Below are 16631 nucleotides of genomic sequence, written 5' to 3'. Positions count from 1 at the left end.
GTGTACCTATATATTTAGATGTATATGTTTGGATAGGTATTTATGTAGATATATTTCCGCAAAGATATGTTATTGGCTATGTACTGAAATATCAGTAGGACATATATCACACACTGGCTTGCGTTTCTGGGTTTAGTGGCCTCTCTGTACTCACAGTACAATCCAGTTACAGGGAAGAAAAAACTGGCTTTGGAATCACTCTGACTTGGGTCTCACTTGACACTGCTGCTTTATCAAGTGAAAGGTGTTTACTAACTTGGAGTATTTAACCTCTCTGAGCTTCAGTTTCCAAACCATAACACAGTAAAAATAGCTATCTGAGAGGGGGGTGCTCTAAAGATTAAATAAGTTAACATATGAAAGTCTCTACCAATATGCTTGTCATGGTAGGTCCTAAATATTTTCTCTCTTCCCCTGTCTCTAGTAATTTTACTGTCTTACCTTTAAACTAGTTTTAACAATAAGGTCAGATAATCATACTATCTCATAGATTACTTACTATTAAAATACTACATGATAAAGATCTGAGAAGCAGAAAAGGCTATAGTTTTGATTAAAGCAGCACTGATACATTTTAAATGATCTTATTTAGCCCTTGCCCCCCAAATTAAGTATCTCCTTAGGCAATGAAAGATTTCCAAAAGAAGCTCTTAGCAGGTAGAGTTTTACAAATATTAAATGCTAAAAAGATCTTCTAAAACTGAAATATTGCTTTAAAATGTTTCTAAGTTTAAAAAAGCTCAATAATCAATTATAAAAGTTTTATTTGTTAAAAAAAGTTAGAGGTTAAAAAGAAAGATTTTGAATGATAATCACTTAAAATTTGTTATTTGATATTAATTTCCAATCAACAGGGCTGACAATGAAACCGTAATTGCTATCTTTGGGGCACATGAAGGGGAACTGAGGAAAGAATCTAATCTACTCAAATCACGTTAGAGGAAGAACCAAGTTGTTACACCCTGAAATAAACCATTTTTATGAATGTCAAAACAAACTGTGATATATCCATATGGTGGAATATTAGTTGGCAATTTAAAAAGGATGAAATACTAACACATGCTACAACACAGATGAACCCTGGAAACATAGTAACTGCCAGGAGAGAGTCACAGAGGACCACAGATTATATAGTTCCACTTACAGGAAATCCAGAATAGAAAAATCTGCAAGAGACAGGAAGCAAACCAGCAGCTGTGGTAAGCAGGAGTGGGGAGGGGAATGGACTGGGGCGGGGAGGTTGAGGGGTGATGGCTATGGGTAACCGGCTTTCTTGTTGGACATGATGAAACTGTTCTAAAATTGACTGTGGTGATGGTGGCACAACTCCATGAATATACTACACTCTACTGAATTATACTCAAATGGGTAAATTACACGGTATGTGAATTATATCTCAATAAAGCTGTTAAAAAACAAGTAACAAATGAAAACATGGGGGGTGGACTTTATTTTTTCAAAAACCAGAAGCATTACTTTATGAGAAATTAAAGAAGACCTAAAAAATGGAGACATATATCATGTTCATGAATTAGAAGAGTTTTAGTGTCTATTAAGATATAATTTCTCTCCCAAATTGATCCATATATTCAATGTAATTCCAATCGAAATCACAGTAAACTTTTTTTTTGGTAGAATTGATAAGCTGATTCTAAAATATATACAGAAAAGCAAAGGATATAGGATAGTGAAGACAATTTTGAAAAATAAGCAAATGTGGAGAACTCATGCCACTTGATTTTAAGACTTCCCATAAAGCTACAGTAATCAAGACACTGGTGTAAGAACAGACATATTCATTAACAGAACAAAATTGAGAGTTCAGAGACCCACATATAAATGCCTAGTTGATTTTCAAAAAAGGTGCCAAGATATTAAATAAAGTATAGTTTATCAACAACAATTGAACATTCATATTTTGAAAAATAAACCCTGGTCCTTAGCCCATACCATTAAAAAGAAAAATCAATTCAAAACAATTAAAACTAAATGCAGGGCTTCCCTGGTGGCGCAGTGGTTGGGAGTCCGCCTGCCGATGCAGGGGACACGGGTTCGTGCCCCGGTCCGGGAGGATCCCACATGCCGCGGAGCGGCTAAGCCCATGAGCCATGGCCGCTGAGCCTGCACGTAGAGAAGCCACAACTGTGAGAGGCCCACATACCGCAAAAAAAAAAAAAACTAAATGCAAAGCCTAAAACTATAAAACTTTTGGAAAACATGAGAGAAAATCTTTATGACTTGGGGCCAGGCAAAGATTTCTTAGGATACAAAAAATGCAAATCTTATGAGAAAAAACAGATGAATTTAACTTCATCAAAATTAAAAACTTCTGTTTGAAAGACACTTTTAAGAAAAGGAAAGTCAAGCCACAGGTTGTGAAAATATATATGCAAAATAATGGACTTGTATCCAAAATATATAAAGAACTTATAACGCAAAAACAAAACCAACTCATTTTGTTTTTAATGGACAAAAGATTTGAATAGACACTTCATCAAAGGAGACGGATGACAAGCACATGAAAAGATGCTCAAAATAATGAAATGGTCATTAGGGAAAGGCAAAATAAAGTTATAATGAAACAGTGTTCCACATCCACTAGAGTGGCTAAAATTAAACAGAGTGGTAATACTAGGAGCTGGTAAACACATGGAGCAATTGAAACTTTCATACATTGCTGGCAGGAATGCAAAATAGTAGACCCACTTTAGGAACCCCCAGAGAATTGAAAGGCTATGTACACACAAAGACCTATACATGAAAGCTCATAGAAGCTTGTTTATGATAGCAGAATATATATAGCAGAATGTTTACATCAGCCTCAAACTGGAAAAACCCTAAAAGTCCAAATGAACTGAACAATGGATAAACAAATATGGTATATCCACACAATGATCTGTAACTAGCAATAAGCATTTCAAAAACATTACGCTAAGTGAAAGAAGGCTGACACAAAAGAATACACACTGTGTGATCCCATGTATATGACATTATATGGCAGAAATCAGACCAGTGGTTGGTAGGAGCCAAGGGTAGGAGGGTGACTGACTAGGAAGGGGCATGAGGGAAATTTTTGTCCTAAATCTTGATATTGGTGCTGATTACACAACTATATATTTTGTCAAAACTCAACCAAACCACACAATTAAAAAGAGTAAATTTTATACAGATTATACCTCAATAAATCTGACTCTTAAAAAATGAAAACCTAAGGAAAAAACATACCTCTTCAAAAACTGAAAACAGTATTTTTGAACTACCTTTGATTTATCTTCCCTTCCTGATAAGTCGACTTCTCTCCCTGTATCCTCTGCTGCTGGATGAGTGGATGTGAATGTTACCTTGGCGAGAAGGACAGAACGCAAGCTCCTTCCAGACACAAACATGAAAATTAAATTATATGAAGGAAAGACAGAAGACGGAGAGATCACAGCAGCCCCATTTCCTCTTTGTCATGGATCCTTGGGAACAGGCATGGGGTGGCAGTAGAGAGAGATGGTATTCTGACTGGTATCAAGTACCCTAAAAATATCTGGGCTAGAGGTCTACTTCTGGAATAACACTATAGCACTGATGGAGACACAGGCTGGAAGGATGATCCCAGTACATCATAGTGGTAGGAATCTAAAAGTTTCTACCTGTCCTACTGAGATGACTAGAGAGAGCCTGGGTCAGGATAAAGACCACATAGAACTGGGGACTCCATGACTGAAGGCAAGAAGTAACCAGGACCACGGGGAGCAGAAGCCTCTTTGATGACAAATAGGATCAACAGTCACCGGTCCAGGTCCTCGCAGCAAAGCCTCGCAAGGACACTGTGGGTCTGAGTTCTCTGTCCCACCTCCATGGTTATGAGACCAACGTGACTGCATCCCCAGAGGCCCCTCTCACATTCACCCGGAATCCACACCTTAGTGGAAGGGGGAGGGAGAGGAAGAAACCTGAAGTACTATAGTACCTGAAAGAAACTAGTTAAACCAAAAGAGACCAAGATCCTGCTTATTAGCGAGTTTTTCTTCCCCCTCGCCCCCTACTAAAGATCATATGTGATAAAAAAAAACAACTACATTTTCTTATACACCTGGTAAGTAATGAGTCTGAATTTGCAACTTCACTGTATAACTGAAGGGATAAGCTCCAAATCCTAAGCTATGAAACATATCTGCAAAGTTTAAATGAGGGAAGAGAACATGCTGAAAGCCATCACATGCCTTGTCAGGCCTCAAGCAACAAACAGATTTCTAAACAACAAAAACAACCAACAAAACAAAACTCCCATAGTTCTGAACAGTAGATTCTACTGATGCTATCATTAGGTGAGTGGAAGCTAGATGTAAGTATAAGCCGTAGGAGAGGCAGGGAATGTCTCTTTAAACCACAGTTTAATACCATAAAAAGATGGAGGCAGAGCACGGAAGAATTCTTGTTACTGTGCCGTACATATTGTTCACACCTAACTCTTCAGCCAAGGGGACTGAGGCAGCTGATGCAGAGTGTACGTGGCATCTCACTGTTACGACACTGAGAACCGGACACAAAGAACCACCCTCTCTTTTCAGTGCCAAAACGAATGGGAAATGAAATCTAGGGCACAGGAAATAACAGAGATGGTGAGAGGGTTATGAGGGTAACAAGCCCGACAAGGAAAAGCTGTAGGCTGCCCATGCTTATAACCAACCACTTACCTTACTGCAACATAAATAATAATCAGAAAACAATCAATACTGAATCTTTGCATACAATTCTCAAAAAAAATTTGTAAAAAGAAAAAGGTAAATAAAGAGCATGTAACACAAGAACTCCTCAAAGAAACACAGGAAGAGTTCAGATAAATAATTCTCCAAAGTCTCAAAGACAACCATAGGAAACGTGACCCTTCTTTAAAAAAAATGAGCTCAAAGAAGAAAAACAAAGGTTCAAAGAAGAGATTGAACAACAACAGAAGGAAATGAAAATCAAGCTGGCAGAACTCAGAAAAAAAATGAAGAGAAAAATAACATTATAGAGATAAAAGCCACATTAAGAAGCACTAAAAATAGAATAAATATGACTAAAAAGAAAGCAAAGGACATACAGAAATCATATAAAACAAAGTGGAAAAGACCAACAATATAAAAACAATTTATAGAGAAGACAATAGATATGGAGGAGGGAGAAATGAGATCCAAAGTATATACAAATTCTCCTTCGAAAATGCTATAAAGAAAGAACAGGGAATTCCCTGGCAGTCCAGAGGTTAGGACTCAGCGCTTTCACTGCTGAGGGCCTGGGTTCAATCCCTGGTTGGGAGAACTAAGATCCCACAAGCTGCGTGGCACGGCCCAAAAAAAAAGGAAAGAAAGAAAGAAGAGTAAATGTAGATTAATTTAGGGTAAAGCTTTGCAAAATAAATAAAACCTTGAATTTGTAGATCAATGATGATTATGGAACTTTAAGAATAAAGAAAGAATTAAGTGGCTATTTAGGCAAAAATAAGAAATCATGCACAAGCAAGGAAAAAACTCAGGTCAGCCTAACTTCTCAAGAGCAACACTGATACAGAAGACCACAGAGCAATGTGGTATAAGTACAAAAAAAATGTTGCCCCCCAACATTCTCTTTTTATACCCAGCCAAGCTGTCCTTAAAGTGTATCATATAAACATAACCTGCAGCGTATAAGGACCTAGTGCCCCTTCTTTAAAAATGAGGCATCTCTATACATACTGATATGAAACCATCCCCAAGAAAACACAGACTACTATATAAAATATGCTATCATTTATTAAGGAAAAACCCTTTAAGTGTGTGTTTTAAATGCATAGAATATCGCTGGACAAATGTATAAGAGAAGCAGAGTGGCTGAGGAACAGGGATGGAAGGGAAGCTTGCTTTTCACTGCAAACCCACTCACACTGTTTGAATTTTATATATGTATAAAATTGTGTAGGGGGCTTCCCTGGTGGCGCAGTGGTTGAGAGTCCGCCTGCCGATGCATGGGACACGGGTTCGTGCCCCGGTCCGGGAAGATCCCACATGCCGTGGAGCGGCCAGGCCCGTGAGCCATGGCCGCTGAGCCTGCGCGTCCGGAGCCTGTGCTCCGCAACAGGAGAGGCCACAACAGTGAGAGGCCCGCGTACCACAAAAAAAAAAAAAAAAAATTGTGTATGTATATATATTTTATAAAAAATTTTTAAGTGAGGAGAAGTGTAAGTGCCTAATTCCTCTTTCATTATAGCATACAATCAATACCTACTTTAGATCATTCACTAACAGCATACAGTAAATAGTAGCTGTTGTTTTAAAACTTCATTTTGGTTAACAGAGCAATACTCTTTTCAATTTCTCTGGCTGTAGATTTACTGATTTCATCTACAACACCCAAGTTGACAACACATTTCAGACAATCTCTCTTTCTCAACTCTCATTCTCATCTGAAAATGAGGGAGTTAAACCAGCAATGGTGAAGATCTCTTCTAGGTCTCAAATTCTACAGTTTGATGGCTGCAAAGCCCTTTTATTTAAGATATATTTAGAGAGTTAATTGCTGATATGGCAAATTCTAATACAGGAAAGGGCTTTTTGTTTTGCTCAAAGACCTCTGTCTGAGGTTGGAAGTTTTTAAGATCCTTCCTTTAATAGGCAATAAAAGTTAACAAATTAAGTAAAATTCAGTGTGGGGATAAGAGAGACCAAGAGTGAAGTGACAAATGACATAAAACTCTGGGGCCCAAATAAAATTTCACACCTTTCAAGGCAGACAATATTGTTGAACTGTTCTAGCACCATGAAAACACTGTAATATTTTAAATTATTTTAAAGCTCTGTATTTAAAAAACAATCCAAAGACTCAACACCTCTATTTAGAAACACTAACTCAAACATAAAGATTTTACGTCTTTAAACAGGCATAGGGCTCAAATGCACAACTTTACATTAATTATCATCTAATACTGACCCACACTCTTGGCAGATGACCTCCTCTTCTCTTTGCCAAAACTGAAGCCATGAGACATAAGTCCTGTTACTTTCATGCATCATCAACCATCTTCTTTCCTCTACTGACATTCACACACTGGCCGCTTCCCCTCTGTTTTCAAGCACACACAGGATTCCCATATTTTCAAAGCACGTGCACTTGGCCCACTATGCCCTCCAGCCACCAAACTATTTATTCTCCTCTTCTGACAGGTTCTAGAATAAGTTGCTCTGTATCTACTTTCTTACCACGTACCTTTTCCCTTAACCTTCTACAATCTGGCTGCTAAAACTGTATTCTGAAAGGTCACAAATCTTCTTCAGCAATTTTTATACTCTCTTCTTATCCTCATTACTCTTCACTTCTCAGCAGGAAGGAAGACCTCTCGAAGGAGGTGATCTTTAAGCTAAGATCTGAAGAGTGAGTGGGAGTTAATGTGGTAGTGGTAGGTGGGAATATCCAGAGAGAGTATCATGTAGAAGAAAAATCCCTGAGGCAAGAAAGAGCTTAGCTTATTTGAAACCAGTGTGTAGAAGACAGGAAACCAAGGAGAACATGGCACCCAGAGAGAGGACGGAACAGTGGGAAACACTAAAGGATTCCAACTGGAGAGTGACATCATTAGCTTTGTATTTTTAAAGGATCATTCTGGCTACAGCTTGGAGAATGCATTAGATGAAACAAAAATAAAAATTATAGGGACCAGGTCTAGACTACTGGTCGTGGAGAGAAGTAGGATATTCAGGAGTAATATAAACTGGGGAAAGAAACTGGGAACTGGGAACACAGAGGTCAAGATATGAAATAGTCACTGAGGAAAAGGGAGAAGAGTGACCGTTTGGAAAAACAGCAAAACTGCCACACGGGGTTCAAAGCGCAGCTGCAGTGAGACACTATGCCCAGGTAACGGTATGGACCATCCTCCAGCAATGCTCAGGGACCTTGTTTGAGATGGGCATAAAGAAAGTAAGAGGTTGAGTTCATTTGAGGTTGGTACTGATGGAAGCATGACGGGGTTGAAGAAGTTAAGGGTATTTGTTAAGTGAATGACTACAATTATAGGCCAGGGAATCTAAGCTGGATAAATGACAGAAAAACGGGAGTGGATTCATGAATGGAGGAAAAACGTAAGGACTAATGGTTGTGTTGAGGCAGAGAGACAGACCATGAACTGGTTGCTACTCTTCAGTTGCAGGGGGAGGGATGCAGGGGAGGGAACGTGAAGGTTGACAAGAGGAAGGGGAGGTGGTGATGTAGACCAATGAAAGTGAGCTTCAAAGAACAAGGGTTTTATAAGAGGGAGGGGAACAGTTATCTAGAGTGACACCAGGAGGAAAACATTCCCAACTCCCATCTCTGAGGTACATGCAGTATGAGAGCAAATCTCCCGCCAGGTTTCTTTCTGTTAAGGCGGAACATTCAGAGAAAAGGCTGAGAATCCAGGGGACTTGGTTGATGACAAAGCAAGAGATACAGAAGGCACAGTGGAAAAAAGGTTGAGAGCAAGTAGAGATTATGCCGAAGAGCATAGGAAATAGGTTTAGGAGTAACAGATGACTCAAAAGGCTTTCAAATTGCCCAGCTTCTCTGCATCTGCACCACTACCGCCTTACCCAAACCTGCCACCAACTCGCACTTGGATTACTGAGAAAGACACATCTTCCCACATATATTCTTCCATATCTACAATTGGTTCCCCTCACCATAAGCAGAATAATCATAAAACTAATCATTTACAACAACAGAGATAAAGGGGAAATAAAGACAATGTGAGAACATCCAAATGGAGGTCCTGCCAGCTTTCGAAAAGTGTAAACTCTAAAAAGACATGTAATACTGTAATCTTTAGTATAAGGACACCACATTTCACACCATTCTGTAATCATTTCAAGATTAAATTCTATTTAAAATATTGACGTTCTAAATTTAAATTAATCAGAGCAAGGCTATGGTGGGTGGAATTCACGAAATTCATCTCAACAGGCTCTATTTTCTGATAACTTTCCCCTGGCTTAATCAAAGAGATCAGTGTAGATGAAAATTATTCATAATAACAATATTTATGATGTTTGAAACAACTGTTCAAAAACACAATTTCCTTCCTATTTCAAGAAAGCATTTTCTCATATTTAACAATCTACCTGTAACTTTGTATTCCATTAAAAGCATTTAACTGCATTTGTGGTACAAACAATGTTGATGTGGAATATTTTCCATGAGTTGTTTGGAACATTCAATTTTCCTACCTACGTAATCATAAGGGAAAAAGAAAGTACACACCCTAAATTAATCTGACATTTGAGAGAGATTACTTACATCCTTTACCATTAAAAAACAAAAAAGGCACTTCCTCAGAGATACCTCATGACACAGTTATAGCTTCTATTGGAGCAGGCACCTGCTAAACAATTTTTTTCAACATTAGGAATGTAAAACTTACAAAACAAAATATTTGCCAAAAGGCATTTCCAAAAATAATAAAAATTGGGGACAATGCAGGCTGTAAGAAGTGTTTTTGATTCACCATACGAGTCTTCTTTTTTGTCATACACAAATTCGAAATTCTTTTTTTATCATCAAATGTTGATTAGCATTACGTAGAATTAAATCTAAGATAAAAATCAAGGTATTCCACTAGTTTAAAAAGACTCTGATCGAATATCTTGCTTCTATTTCTGAAAACAATACCAAGGATGAAAAAGACTTGCTTGTTAATCAAGCCATAACTAATTTTCAGAAATGAATAATTAGTTCCTGCACCTTTAATAGGCTTTCAGAGTTTACCTTAAAAATAATTAATCTGCATAAAAAATGGAAAAAGATCTGCAGTTTTCTGATTTACCTATAAAGCTGGAAAGGATCTTGGAAATAATATACTCCAGCCCAACCCTCTCTTCCTTCTATTTCATATATAAGGAAATTATAGAGCCATATAAATTATGTAAGTTATAGAAGCAATTATCTTGCAATTCTCCTCAGAGTATATCACTTAAATCCACATGTCAAAAGCAAAAGTAACAAATGTAAATCTAAATACTAAGATAAAGTGCTTGTACATAGTAGTCACTCAGTGCCTATTTTACCTTGAAAGAAAAGAAGACTGTTTTAGAGATAAAGATATTTATTGGATCTTTTGGTTCTTATCTCTTTAACTACTGCTAACAAAAATATGATTATTAGATGTATATCAAACAGATGAGGTATATTCACACTCCCCAATAACAAAGGAATCTGTATGTCATGCAGTTAATTAAAGTGGGATATTACCACCACCCAACATTACCATAGTTCACTGGCTTCTACATAAACTGCTGTTGGATATGTAGAATACAAATATACTTCTTAAAAAAATTCTAAACGTTAAGATATTGACAATAAGAAGCACATAATTTTCCTATTATTTATATCTAATAACTTTGCTAAGTTATTTGCCTCAACATTTACTTCTCAGGTAAACTATAAGAAAAATAACTCAAATATTTTATTCTATTATAATAATGAATAATTCTTAATATTTTAATATGAACTATAACACAGTCTTATATCTTAATATAACACAAAGAGAGTAGGTTTTCTTTATCCTGTTCTTCTATTTACTAAAATACTTTATTATTCCAGAATATAGTGCCCTTCTAGAGGGAAATGAGAAAACTTGTTTTCTGAAAACAAAAGGAGACAACCATTTTTCATAAGTTTCTTCTTTATCACTATCACCTTGGAAACAGTCTTTTATTTCTCTCCCAAATATATATGTAATAATGACAAAAACATCAAGAGGAATTAGACATAAGGATGGTGAAGGTCTGTTAATCTGTCACAAAAGATTATATTAAGTATGCATGTGTTATAAATGTAATTAAATATATCTCAAAGGATGTGAAATGCAAAGACAAATTTTAGGTACTGATCTACAATCAGCCATGTTGACTAGTTTCTGTTTAATTATCGCCTCATTAATTGATCAGTAACAACTTGGATTTCAGTTGGATGGTTTTTTAAAAATTCTACATTATTTTGCCCACAGTTTAATTATAGTAGTACTTTCTTTTGGATTGGTGTGAAAAGGTCATTCTCTGCAGATAATACTGATAATACTGTAAATTATATCAGCTGAATGAGTAACTCTAGGTGGATGAGCTTAACATAAGGAGCAACTGAAGCTGCCTTTACTTCACCTACCAAATCTGCCAAATCATGGTGGAATCCTGTTTTTTTTACGTAGTATTGTCGATAGTCAGAATGCTTGCATCTGAACCTCAGCTCCACACAAGTTACCCAAGTATTCATGTCTGTTTCTTCATATGTAAAATCTATTCTCATAGAGTGGTTGAGGAAAGAAGCCAAGCACTTAGAACAGTATCTGGCACACAATAAGTCCTAAATAAATTCTATTTGTTGTTGGTAGTTCAATTTACTGGTACCATGTGCTCTTCCCACAATAATGATTATTCTCAATCTATTTTTCTCCTTTTCCAAGCATACCTGCTTTTGCTTGTTCTTCCATTAATACCTCCTCCATTATTTAGCCTTTTAATTTCATCTGATTTCTATCAGCATTTATTTTGCATTTCATATGTATTTTGCTACCACAGACGTCCCCCGATAAAATCCCATTATCTAAGCTGGTCGTTCACCACCACAGAACCCGCGCATGAACTGAGCAGGCTATGGGACTTTACGGCAATGTCTAAGTCTTCCCACCCCTAAATTCCTATACACTGCAATTGCGACGTGCTATTTCTTTATCTTACCTACATTATGTAATATCTATCTGTGACTGTTTAACATTCTAGTACTATCCTTAGACACACAGTTTGTCCTAATATACTCTTTCCCCTGGCCCAAAACAAACGTATTTGATATTCTGTTTTCCATGTTCCCACCTACCAAAGAGTATTCAGCAATTCTGTCTTCTCTTCTCAGCCTCTGCGGCCTTCAGTGACATTATTCCTAATAGATATACTAAGATATTTTTATCTCTTTTTTTACAGTGTAATACCAGTAACATATATTTGATAGTTTTATGTTTGTATCTTAAAATTATAGTAGCAAATTTACTCCCCCAAAATTAGTATACATTTTATGTCCTTAAAATGTTTCATGAGGTACAAATCTAATAACAGAATGTTTTATAAGGATGAACAATAAAATAACTTCTCTCCTTTTTTTTCCTATCATGGTTTATACCAGTTTCTTTGATAGGTAAAGGTCAGATTCATGAACTGACACCCAAGACCAACACATCAAACCCATTCAGTGAATAATCTAACAATCAGCCTTTTACTCTGCAAGTATCCGTTATATCTCAAGGAAGACCCTGGTAAAAATCTGTCTATTAAATTGATTGTAATAAACAATGCACTTGCAAAGAGTCAATAAGGCAGCTTATCAGCTCTATAAACCATTGGCATAACCCTACTGGTAAGTAAGGTTAACAGAGTTACCAATATTCCTTCATTGGTCCTAAAAGGAAATAGGAAAAAGGTGCAATCAAGTTCTACCATTCTAATGAATGGCCTGGGAAAGTATTTTTTATGTTGTTCCTTTTCTGTGAAATAAGTTCAAATATACATAATAATTATAGCAATAGTATATCAAGCTTAGATTTCCCAGTTGTTAATTATTTTGTCAGTAAAGAATAAGTGTTATGACGTTTCATTGCCCTTTAATTCTCCTAAGTAGGAGGATGCTCTCTGTACACAGCACAGTACAACCAGCAAAATCAAGAAGCTAATATGGATCCAATATTACTACTGAATCCACAAACCCTATTCAAATATTGCCAGTTGCCCCAATAATGACCTTTATGGTATGTCCAGTTTCTAATTTAGGTTCCTGTATTTAGTTGTCAAGCATCTCTCTCTCTCTCTCTCTCTCTCTCTCTCTCTCTCTCTCTCTCTCTCTCTCTCTCTCTCCCCGCCGCTCCCCACCCAGCCTTTTTTTTTTTTTTTGCAGGTTTTAAAAATAACATTCATTTTTGTCAAGTCTCTTTGGTCTCTGTCCATCTGGAACATTTCCTTGAATTTGGTTTGTCTTTCATGAGCTTGAACTTTTTGAAGAATAGGGACCAGTTACTTGGCAGAGCATCTCTCAATTTGGGAGAATGCTTCCTCATGTTAATTAATTTTTACCAGGACCACTACAGAAGTGATGTTGTGTTTTATTTAGCATCATACCAGGAGACACATGATGTCAACCTGTCCCATTACCAATGAGGTGACTTTGTCACTGATTGAGATGGGTTCTGCCAAGTTTGTGCACTGTAACATTAAGCACTTAGTAAAGGCACCTAGGTCTGTTTCTATATCTACCTATAAAAACATCCTGAGTTCACACTGATCCCTCTGATTCCAGTCCTAGTCTCCCCAGTTCTACGTTTGTATCTCTCTTCTCTGACAGTGAAAACCAGCTTTCTATTATCCACCTAACAATAAGTTTGCTACTTTTGTCTTTCTCAGTTTGTCCAACATACACATGTATCTTCTTCCCCAAATATATTTCAGGTGCTTCAACATTTAAAAGGTCAACTGATTTAATACTGATGTGAAATTTAAAAAGAAATAGGTTTCCCTTTGGATAAAAAAGGAACAGTGTACTAGATGCCGATACAGGTTTGCAAATTTAGGACACTGGAAGATCTTCTGCAACACAACAACCCCCTCCCCAAAACAAGCATCGGTTTGTAGAATATGCGATATCTGCCTTAAAATACTCCAGGTAAATTTTTAAAAGGTGAGCAAAGCTAGGTAAAACAAAAATGGTGCATGGTACTCATTGTACTATTCTCTCAATTTTGTGATACTTCTAATTTTCCATAAAAAGTTAAAGAAAATAGATCTTCGGGTCAGGCCAACTATTTGGACAGTCCTGCTTGGTACCAAAGAATTCCAGTCCACACTGTCAATTAATCAAGCCAACGTGGCCACAGGGAGAGACGGTTTACAGACTGAGTCATGTCACAAGTGGGGCTGACAAAAGCTGACTCATCCTGAAAATTACTCCATCCACTAAGTCTGACTTGCTTGGCCCTTTCTCCTCCCACTACTGCTGACATCCCACTAGTCTACTCCTCCCCGAATTCTGTTATCAACCGCTAGGCTAAATACAAACTCTCTTCCTTTCTTTCTTTTCCTGCTCTCAACCCATCCAAACAGAAAACCTTCCCAAAGCCCTATCACCCGTCTTCTACAATTCTATTTACTTCCACTAACCAGTCAATAATGTGGCTTTATTGTGTCTTTTGAGTTTTCTCAGCTCAAAATCTTTCTTGGCTTCTGGTTGCTTAATAAATACAATTTTAACTTCTCAACGTGGCCCTCAAGGTCTTGTGTACTAATGGTCTCCATCTAGCGACCTATCGTTCCAATTTTTCTCCCCTCTTTCTCTTACATTCAACAAACGTGCACAGACCCTATTCCCTGATCTTTATTCCCACTATTTCCTAAACTTGGAACAGTCAGCTCAGCCTAACAGATGTCTACCGTCCGTTCATTACCTATGATATTAAGTTCTTTATTGTGTCCGTTTGCCCTTGACTTTCTGCTCCATCCCCCCTGAAGCCAGTTACGTCACCTGTAGTCCTCTGCTAGACTGGACGGTATCTTTCCTTTTTTTTTTTTTTGAATTTCTATAACACTTTGTATCTCTATGCACTTATCAGATTATGCCTTATGTCACAATCATTAGTGCACCGACCCCAACACCTCCCAAGCAACCTCACGAAGGCTGGTTGATGTCTTGTTCCTTCATGTCCCTCATGAAGAGCCTAGCACAGTGCTTTGATGGTGAAGATCGGTGTGTCCTAGATGAGTACCTGTTGTATTAAAAATTATCTAATTCTGGGAGACAGAAAATCTTTTATTTTCATGATTACAGAATTACTGGAAAGGTCCCAAAGCTATGTTTTTAACTTAAATAGCACAACATAAAGCAGATAAAAGCATAATGACTTGCTTTCATACTCTTACTACATGTCATACAGATAAGTGGCTTTTATTATAGACTGTTGACCACTGACAATATAGTTCTGATTCAAAACACCCAAGACAGCTTTTGGTAAGACCAATAAAGTAACTTCTAAGTAAAAATATGTTTAGTCACAATGTCCTATAAAGTGTTGATAATACCTGTATTTTAAAAATCCATATGTGCTTATAATAGCAGATTACAGTTATCCAACAACATAAAGGACTCCATCAGCCCTCTGATGAAACAAAATCTACAAAGGATGTAGTATTTCAGAGGTGAACACCCCAAACCTTACTCGCAGGTACGCATCCAAGCACATTTAACAGAGGTCATTTAGAGGCAGACAGACAAGAGTTTCAAAACAAATTTTAAATGCTATTTAAAATTCTATCCCATTCACTTTCATGTCCACACAAATAAAATCATCCATTCAAATTGTTAGATAAATCCTTTTAATTCTGATGATTACAAACAAAGTAAGACCATTCTATTATTTGTAAAGCTATGCTCCCAAACAGAAAGGAGAATAAGCCTGGCACTTTTCCAGGAGCCTTGACAAAAGGCCAGGGCTAATATAACACATCAGTTCTGATAGCAGTTACTAGACATAATACACCTATCATGGCCATACTAAAAGCTAACAAGAAAAGGGATGAATGGAGAACAATCGAGAATAGTACAGGAGATTAATGAGCAAACAACATTCATTCCTCCAGAGCTACAAACTAAAAAAGAAATAGTGAAATTGTTTTTACATTTCAGTTCCTTAGAAAGCTATTAAAAATCTAAAATATTTCAAGCAATGCTACTTTGAAATAAGGATCAACCCAAATCAATCCTCTGGACAGCCCAAAAGCATGGAAAAAGCAGCAAGAGCCTAAAAATTTATCTTGGCTTCTCCACTTCTTACTAGTCGAGAATTAACATCTTAAACACCTTCTAAAAAGTTTATGTTTACTTGATTGTAATAAATCTCAAGGGAACTTTGATTAGAAGCAGAGTACAAAATTTATATAAACTACTCATCTACGTAATAACCAGCAGACAGAAGGAAGGGTGACAGTGACTGTTTTCAGCCCTTAACTTTCAAGCTGAAGCCTCTAGCAAGCTTCTCTCCCTAGATACTCCTTTGCAAAAGGGACCTCTGAGTGAATGAAACAAGACTCAACTCTACTTTTTAACACAGGTAATTCTAAATCATTTGGAGGAGGTGGAGAGGGGACAAAAAACACATAGAAATACCTACAGGAGCAAACATAAGGCAAACAAGAGTCACACCATCTCCTAACTCACATAAAGAAAAACACTCTCTTTATGGAAAGTATTTCTACTGAAGGAAAATACATCATTATCTCTAGGACAAAAATGCTAAGAACAAGCATTACACAACCCTACAATTGTTAATACTCTGTGAGGGGTGGTCCTCATACAGACAGAACAGGCACAAAGACCCACTCCAGTGATTAAAAATTCCATCCGGGAGTCATTCCTTTCGATTAAGGAAGTGTCTTTAGAAAGCTCCTGTTATAATCACACTGCCTAGAAATTAACTCATTTGTGCATGAGCACACAGATCAGTTTATTAGGTTATGTAGCTCTCTCTTTAGATGAGTCATTTTTGATAAAAGGAATCAGGAAAAAATTTTAAAACAGGTACCGGGATGGAACTGGCCAAATACAGAAGACCTTATAATAGTAGGGGGTAA

General features: G+C 37.0%; 1 protein-coding gene across 3 annotated transcripts in view; it reads right to left on the bottom strand.

Annotated features, from left to right (window-relative positions):
- PCCA (propionyl-CoA carboxylase subunit alpha) overlaps nt 1–16631 on the bottom strand; it is a 344033-nt gene that overhangs the window by 89973 nt on the left and 237429 nt on the right. The window lies entirely within an intron of this gene.

This window comes from Mesoplodon mirus, assembly GCF_964341445.2.
Source record: "Mesoplodon mirus genome assembly, chromosome: 17".
Lineage (NCBI taxonomy): Eukaryota > Metazoa > Chordata > Mammalia > Artiodactyla > Ziphiidae > Mesoplodon > Mesoplodon mirus.
The sequence above is the reverse complement of the archived record's forward strand: the minus strand, read 5'-3'. Positions and strand labels throughout refer to the sequence as shown.